Below are 9377 nucleotides of genomic sequence, written 5' to 3'. Positions count from 1 at the left end.
AAAAAAGTTTTAGGAGAATTTTATCATCACTTTATCAAAACTTTACTAATCAAAATCTCGCAATCCATGAAGACTATAGTCTTGACTTGACATACTTCAGCACACTACGCCAGAACGTTTCAAATAAATTTGATGTCTCTGCTACCAGTCAGCTAGCCCGCTAGCTGTACACTTTCCTCGCCGCTGTATATGTGAACACTCACATATGGCAACATTGCTTTGTACCGCAAGATGCTCCGCTGCCCACTCCGCTGTACTCTCCGGTCCGTCGTACGCGTGATGTGTGGCCGTACACTTAAAGTATGCATCGATGCTCAAGGTCACCATTTTGAACATTTGTATTAGCAGTGTGTATGTAAATAAGTAAATCACCGAATTGTTCGATCAGTTCTTTGAAGTAAATTATTTTCCATCACAGTGATTTATAACGATCTTGTTGAATGATCTTTAATCATAGGTCGTTATGCGTCTTAAAACGATCTATTAGAAGTTGAGTCAAAAAAATATATTATTCCATTTTTTTTATATAACTCTATGGGATATTACAATCTCTCCCGCTGAGGACATTTATTAATACATATGAAATGAGAAAATAGGTGTCTTCAGTGGATTATATCTTCAGCAATATAAACCTCCTAATTTAATGAATTTGATTTAGATGACCAAATCTTGAGAAATCTTCTTCTTCAATCTGCGCACCACTCTCCCTCCCCTTATCAGGCCAGCGGCGCAATCGTTTGGGTGCGTCTGCAGTCTATCTCTATGTTTTAGAGCAAAATTTTTTATTTCCTCTTTGATAGTAGGTATTCTTAGATCTCTGTGCAATGATTCGTTTGTGACGAATCAGGATGCATCAACAATTATGCAAAGCATTTTAGATTGGAATCGCTGTAGAATTTCCAAATTTGAGTTGGCTGCTGTTCTCCACAGTTGAATCCCGTAGGTCCAGACAGATTTCAGAATACTCTTGTAGATTAGGATCTTATTATCTAAGGAAAGAGTAGATTTACAATCCAGAATCCAGTATATTTTTCTGAGTAGTTGTCCCAGTTGCTTCCGCTTTGTAAAAATGTGCTTCTTCCACGTTAGCTTTCTGTCGAGATGCATTCCTAAGTATTTGGCCTCTGCATGCGGGATTGTATGTCCATTTAGGACTACTGGTGGACAAGTGTCCCTGCGTGTAGCAAAAGTTACATGTACGGATTTGGTTTCGTTAGGCTTTATCCGCCATTTTTTTATCCAGCTTTAAAATTCATTTAGTCCTTTTTGTAAGAGTTTAGATACCTCAGTGGGATCACTATAAGCTGTTAACAGGGCAGTGTCGTCTGCAAAAGTTGCAATCATTACCCCGTTTGTAGGTAAGTCAGCTGTATATAGTAAGTATAATGTTGGTTCCAGCACACTACCTTGAGGAACTCTTAAGGTAATTGGATATAGTTGACTTGTGGCTTCGCCGTGCTTAACCATAAAGTAGCGATCCTGAAGATATGATTTAAGAATCATGAAATAATGTACAGGCAAGCTGTTTGATTTTGTAGCCTATTGTGCCAAATCTTGTCAAAAGCTTGAGAGATATCGAGAAAGGCTGCCGAAAAGTACTTTTTTGCTTCGAAATCATTGTGGATTTTTTTGACAAGTCTATGAATTTGGTCAATCGTAGCATGCTTGGGTCTAAAGCCAAACTGATGCTTTGGAATTAGGCTGTTGTCCATAATTAGCGGTATCATTCTTTAAAGTAAGAATGTTTCAAAAACTTTAGACGGAATTGGAAGCAGACTAATAGGTCTATATAATTTTACATCCGTGTTTTTCCCTGGCTTGTGGATCATGATTATTTGGGCCATCTTCCACTGCAGTGGGAGGTGACCAGAACCAAGTATTGCATTAAATAAGTATTTCATGAATTTAATCCTTTCGCTGGGCCATTCTTTCAGCAGTAGTCCTGTAATTAAATCATATCCAGGCTTTTCTTAGGTTTTAGTTTATGTATGGCAGTTACTACTTCATTTGCAGTAAAATTTTTAATTTGTGATTTAGACGTACATGTTGTATTTAACGTATTATAAATTTCATCCTCTTCTTCTTGACTAGCTGATCTCGGAATGAGTTTGAATACTGTCCGGAAAGAAATGAGTAGAGATGTCGCGATTCGCTGACAGAAAAGAAAAGACGAGCGCGAGAAAAATATGCGGTTGAAGTGGGGAGAGCCGCACGAGCAGACATAGACGGACCATTATAAGAAAAGGTACGCGCTAATAAAGTGTCTTATTGTCATCCCTTTTTCTTATTGTCATCCCTTTTCCTTTCTTTTTCAATTGTATTATAAAATTTTAATTGCACAACACAACCTACAATTACAATAAATTTTAATAACATAATATTTACAGCATATTAAATGAACACTTTTTGAATACTGTAATTAAAATATAACAATTAAAATGTTACAACTAAAAGCATTAAGTTTTATGATAAAATATTAAAAGTTAAACACATATGCAATAATGCACTGCAATACAAATGAAAAAAAATGTAAAAGTAAGATTTGAACCAACGATATGCAACGTTCCAGTCAGACGCTTTACTCACTACGCCACGCCACTGCTTGCCAACTCACTCTCACCGCTTGGTACATTACCACCTCGAAAATCTTTAAACGCGTTTTTCTCGCAAATGCTTGAGAGGTGAATCGTATTAGTTTACCATGAATTAGTGGGAGAACTGAACTTTCATATATATAAAAGTCAGCCGAATCGGAGAGGATAATCTCTGGTGTTCCTTTTGTTAGTTAGATGTCCTCCGGTTCGATCTGCCCGGCTGGCCAGGCCGAGGCTGCACCGACCGTCTGTTTGGACTCTTGGTGATGGCGGCAACGTCATCCGGTATCCGGTCGCACTGCAGTGCTCCCTTTATCGTGGACCTTGTCGGGGCTTCCCCATAACCTCGGTCCTGTAAAGTTGGAGGATCGGTAACTGCTATTACGACAATGTTCAACGCGAGACTCAATACATGATCTTTTATGGGTGTTTCGGGCTTCCTTTCCACTGTCGCGAGGTCGTCTTCCTAAATCCCACGGCGTCCGCTTCTTCCTGACGTTGGTTACACAACACAATAAATTAATCATACACCCTAACGCTAAAATTCTAAGCTTGTCGGTAGATTATCATAATTTAAATGAGAGCGCGAGACCCGTCGAAGCGGGAGAAATCGCTTCCTCCTCGACCGGGGGGACGCAACTCCAAATTCCGTCCTCTTCGGCCGGGCCACTGCCCTTGTGACGGGCGCGACGGAAAGCGTCACGTCACAACAGAGAGCAAAACACATGGAATGCGAAACGCTTCCCTTACCCCCTGATCGAGTTCGCGATGCAACAGTTTTTGAAATAATAGGTATAGATTTTGCAGGACCTTTAATTTTGCGCGGGAGAGGGAAGGGATGGATCTGTATTTTTACATGCGCCGTATACCGAGCGATACATTTCGAATTGGCATCGTTGCTATCTACGCAAGATTTCCTCGAATGCCTATGCAGATTTATAGCTAGACGCGGTTGTCCACACGTTATATACAGCGATAACAAAACTAATTTCACTGGCGCCGAGTGGTACTTTAATCCGCCAGCAGCACCGTGGTGGGGTGGTTGGTGGGAGAGAATCGTAGGAATTTTGGAAGCACTACTGCGGAAGGTCCTAAGAAAGGCGAGTCTCTCATACAAGAATTTAAATACAATCCTATGTGACACGGAGGCAATAATTAACGCACGTCCTCTAACATACATATCAGAAGATCCAAACGATCTTAGACCTTTGTCATCATCTATGTTTTTATAAGAGATTCGGGAGTACGGTGTCCCAGACTGTGATATGTTATAATATATCGGGTAAAATTAAATAAGAAATTCAAACACAGACAAAAAATTATCGAGGATCTTCGGAAAAGATTTCGTACCGAATATCTAGGTCAGCTGCTGCTGAAAAACGGAAAAAAGAAAGAAACGCGAAAAGTAAAGATGGGCGACATCGTCCTAATCGGCGACGATACTCACAAACGTATAGATTGGCCTCTTGCGCGCGTAGTGGATATAATTCCGGGCCGAGACGGCCAAGAAAGAGTGTTTGTACTAAAAGCGAAAAACGATCTATTTAAGAGACCTATATAACGAGTCTATCCGCTAGAAATTACAAGGAGAGTGAAAAGACTTTAAGAATGATCTGTATAAGCAAGCAAGTTTTGAAAAATTTAGCAATAAGACAAACAATTGTGACAGCGACAAACAACAGACCTGTGAACAAGAGGACGGCGAATTTACGAATCAAATTTACGAATTTACGAATCAAAACTAAATTTACGTAAATACATACATACGATTTACGTATTACCTTAATCTCAAGAAAACATTATGTCGTATACTAAACTTTCGGAACAAGAGAGGGTATCTCTATTAATGATGCGTGGTTGGGGAGATCAAGTGCGATCTTATAATGAAGTTCGGGTGCTATTTAATCGCACTTTTCGTAATGGAGACGGGTTAAGTCCTGTCTCAAAATCTACAGTCGAAAGGACTGTACGGCGCTTTATGGATAATGGGACTGTCAAGGACCTTGAGAGAAGTGGTCAGCCAAAATCTGTAGCATCTGAGGAGAAACAGATTGAAATTGCTCAAGCATTTGTTGAAAACCCGCATCTTAGTCTACGTAGAGCCGGTAATGAGCATGACGCTTCTCATGAAACAGTACGTAAAGTTTTGAAAAGCATACATTTTCATCCTTACAAGATTCATTTGGTACAGGAGCTTAATGAAGATGATCCTGATCGTCGGATCGAATTTAGCGAAACGATGATGAACAGAATCGATGAAGATCCTCTTTTTTTGTACAATATAGTTTTTTCAGATGAAGCTACTTTTACTTTAAAAGGTGAAGTGAATAGACACAATTGCAGATACTGGTCCGAAACAAATCCTGCTTGGATGTTGGACAGTCACACACAATATCCACAAAAGCTAAATGTTTGGGCTGGCATCTTAAATGATACACTTATAGGCCCTTTTTTTATTGATGGTAATCTCAATGCCGGTATGTATGAACAGCTGCTCAGAAATCAAATTATGCCAAGAATAAGAGAAATAGCAGGTAATAATTATGATGATACATGTTTTCAGCAGGACGGAGCAGCCGCTCATTACGGTAGGGACGTTCGAGCGTATTTAGATACTCAGTTTCCTCATAAGTGGATTGGAAGAAGAGATGAAATTGAGTAGCCTGCTAGATCCCCTGATCTGACGCCTCTTGTTTATTTTCTTTGGGGTTACTTAAAGAGTAAAGTATACGCCACTCAACCACAAAACTTAGATGAACTGCGGAATCGGATTATGCAAGAGGCCGCTTTAATTGATAGAGTGATGATTCGTAATGCTGTATCTCATTTTTACAACCGCATAGTTTTTTGTCAAGAAGCTCAAGGTTTGCAGTTTGAACATCTGCGCTAAACTTCGAATCTTGAAAGAAAACACGCTAATCAAGCACCCCGGACGTGAAAGGCAAGGGGACTCACGCTAATCAAGCACCCCGGACGTGAGAGGCGAGGGGACTCACGCTGATCAAGCACCCCGGACGTGAGAGGCAAGGGGACTCACGCTAATTAAGCACCCCAAAGGGAATAGATTTTACTACGTCCACGTCGTTATTCCTGGGTAATGCTAAAAGTAAATAAAAAAAATTGACCTTGAAACAACCTTAAAGGTCATCTTCAATGCCATACTCTAGGTCACTACTAAATACGCCTTGTTAAAGTTATTAGTTTTGGTCGTTAAAAAAAAACTGAAAACCATCTATTCCAAAAGATATCCAGACCTTACTCGAGCTTAAATGACCTTAGAGTGACCCTCAAGATCAAACACTACCTATGACTTAGTACATATCTAAACGTAAAATTTTCCGCTCTTTCGATTGCCGGTGTCAAAAAAGGGGGTTTCTATTTAAAAAACGTAACCTAACCTTGAAATGACCTTGAAGGTCAAGCTCAAGGTCAAATTGAAGGTCACCGTTGAATTCCTCGTTGAAAATTACTTCAGAAATGACCTTGACCTTTTTCAAAAATACCTTACATGAGAAAATATTCAGCCGTCCCGGGACTTAATTGACACCCTGTATAAAGAATTCACGTTAGTAAGAAGGATCTTTTACTTATATAAGAATGCACAAGAGAAGAAGCGAAGACAGAAGGGGCGTACATAGAGAACAAAACTAAAGATGTCGTTTAATCAAAAAAGAAAATAAACATACGGTAGGTACTACCAACTAAAAACTGATGAGTGGCTAAACGTAACTAAAAATAAAATTTGGTTCTTTAAATTTTAACACTTCTCCTAGAACTTAATTTTATTTCTTTAACTCTAATGTAGATTTGATAATTTTTTGTGGCTAACGGCGAGTAAAGCTTTTGTTAAAATGTCAGCGATCATATCTCTCGAGCTGATATGTTGGACATTTATTGTATTATCTTGTATCTTCTCACGAACAAAATGATGTTTGACATCAATGTGTTTAGTTCGGGGTTTGTAATTTCTGGTTTTTGACAGTTCAATCGCTGACTTATTATTACAATAAATGTTTATTGGTTCTGTTTCCACAAGTTTATATGTTAGTTCCTTGAAGAAACTTTTCAACCAGATGGCTTCTTGCGTTGCATTTGCCAAAGACATATATTCGGCTTCTGTCGTTGAAACCGCAACAGTGGGTTGTTTTCTGCTAGCCCATGAGATTGAGCCACCTTGATATGTGAAGGTGTATCCCGATATTGAGCGACGATCCTCTGGATTCGAGGCCCAGTCGGCATCACAGAAACCAGTTAACTTCTCTTTGTCGTTTCTTGATCATTCAAGTTTAAAATCAATGGTCGCTTTTAAGTAACGCATTACTCTTTTTACAGATTTCCAATGTAATAAATTAGGTGATTGGTTAAAGTGACTTAGATAGCTGACAGCATATGTTATATCTGGTCTGGTACACTGACTCACAAGGAGATGGCAAGAAATGCGAAATACAAAATGCAATGAACCATAGTACGTTCGAAAGAGGGGATCGAGAGTATAAACACCGTAAAAGGATTTGGGTGAATGGGCCTTAGTTTCGGAGAAATTTGCATCTAAAGTCAGGCATTCGACTAGCTGAGTGTTAAGTACTATGGATATGTATTAATAAGCATGAAGCGCGTTGGCTGCACAGCCTAAGGCGCGCGTGTATCATTTTTGTCATTTGAAGCGAGGAAGTTCGAAACCTCGCAATAACATTTTTTTTTTATATATATTGTTGCGTTTCCGAAACGCGTCGCACAGTTCGCACAAATAAATGAACACTTTTTATAAAAGAGAACACTTTAATAAATAATACAAAACTCAATAATTAGTAACCGGGAATACAATACTAAGATCGGAGCTGTCATAAACGTCCGCCCGAGCAGACAGCTATCAAAGATCTGACATATGACAGCTTGTTTACAAACTGTCATAGAGACCCTTTAAACTGCTAATCGATATCGTCTTGACAACAAATATAAGAACAACTCTTGTTATTTACAAATGCCATATGACAATATAAAAAATTCTTATTATTTTGTATTACATACAACAAATATTATTTAATTATTCTTATTTTGCTACAAAAAATAATAAAAACTTACTAAATTAATAAATAGAATTGTTATATATATATATATATATATATATATATATATATATATATATATATATATATATATGTAAAAGTAGAGATTGTGCAAACATCTCTCTTTCAAAATGCGCGGTTATCCGAGAAAGGCCGTCCGGCCGTCGATCCGAAAAGGTGGCAGCAGGTGACAAGAGTGAAATTGAGAGATAAGAGAAAAGAGAGAGAGGAGAGAGATGATCCGACAAAATTGAGTCAGGAACAGTGTAACACCACGTGTAAGGATTCGAAACAATTACAAAACTCCAGAAAGAAACTCGGAATAGGAAAAGCCACAGTACTTTCGATTTCTCATTTATAGGTCAGTGAATTACATTACTAATCAAACGGAAAAGTGCGGAGATATTACGCTACCGCATTTTAGGTTAAAAGCGAATCTATGTAATTAGTATTATCTGTCTGTGATGTTATTATTACTAAAAAAAATAAAATTCTCATTTATAGAGACATCGAATGGCTTAATTTCCTCGTTCTAAGAAACGTTAGTTAAGAGTGCGAATTCCACTCTTACATATATATATATAAAAAACTTACTAAATTAATAAATAGAATTGTTAAATATATATATATATATATATAAATGTGTTACTGCGAGGTTTCGAACCTCTTTGCTTCAAATGACAAAAATGATACACGCGCACTTTAGACTGTGCAGCCAACGCGCTTCATGCTTATTGATACATATCCATAGTACTTAACGCGCAGCTGGTCGAATGCCTAACTTTAGATGCAAATTTCTCCGAAACTAAGGCCCATTCACCTAAATCCTTTTACGGTGTTTATACTCTCGATCCCCTCTTTCGAACGTACTATGGTTCATTGCATTTCGTATTTCGCATTTCTTGCCATCTCCTTGTCAGATACATTAAGGATCCGACAGCTTCTTGATATGGAATTTCTTGAATTGTATGATCTTCATGCTCCGTTTTCACAGATTTGTTGGAATCTGATTCAATTTTATATTCGAGCGGTGTCGAGATGGGATTGCAATCAATCATATTAAATTTTTTGAGTACTTCTTGAGCGTATTCTTGTTGATCTAGATATAGTTTGCCGTTTTTGCGATCACGCGTAATTCGTATACCTAGGCAATTTTTAACCGGGCCTAGATCTTTAACTTCGAATCTTCTCATAAGTTCCTGCTTTAATTCTTTCTTTTTGTTGGAATTATTGGTGAAGATCAGTAAATCATCGACGTAGGCTGCTAATATGATTATCTTGTCTTCATTTATATCGTAATATACGCATTGATCTTTGGAGGATTGTTTAAGCCCGATATCTAATAATATTGAATGCAGCTTATTATTCCAAGCTTTGCCACTTTGCTTTAGTCCGTAGATTGCCTTGTTAAGTTTATATACGTAATTTCCCTAATCTTTGATCTTAAATTCTTTGGGTTAAGTTACATACACTTCTTCGGACAGTTCTCCTTGTAAGAAGGCAGACACAGCATCCATATGATCAATATCTAGATTGTATCTTATAGCAAGTGCAAAGAGTAGGCGTAAAGAGGCATGACGTACCACTAGTGCATAGGTCTCAGAGTAGTTGATTTTTCTTTTTTGTTGACAGCCTTTTGCTACTAAACGAGCTTTAAATTCAGCGGCACCGTCTTCATGTCCTGGTTTATATCTGAAGACCCATTTGGTTTGTATAG

The sequence above is a fragment of the Linepithema humile genome, chromosome 4 (assembly GCF_040581485.1).
Source record: "Linepithema humile isolate Giens D197 chromosome 4, Lhum_UNIL_v1.0, whole genome shotgun sequence".
In the NCBI taxonomy this organism is placed as follows: domain Eukaryota; kingdom Metazoa; phylum Arthropoda; class Insecta; order Hymenoptera; family Formicidae; genus Linepithema; species Linepithema humile.
The sequence above is the reverse complement of the archived record's forward strand: the minus strand, read 5'-3'. Positions refer to the sequence as shown.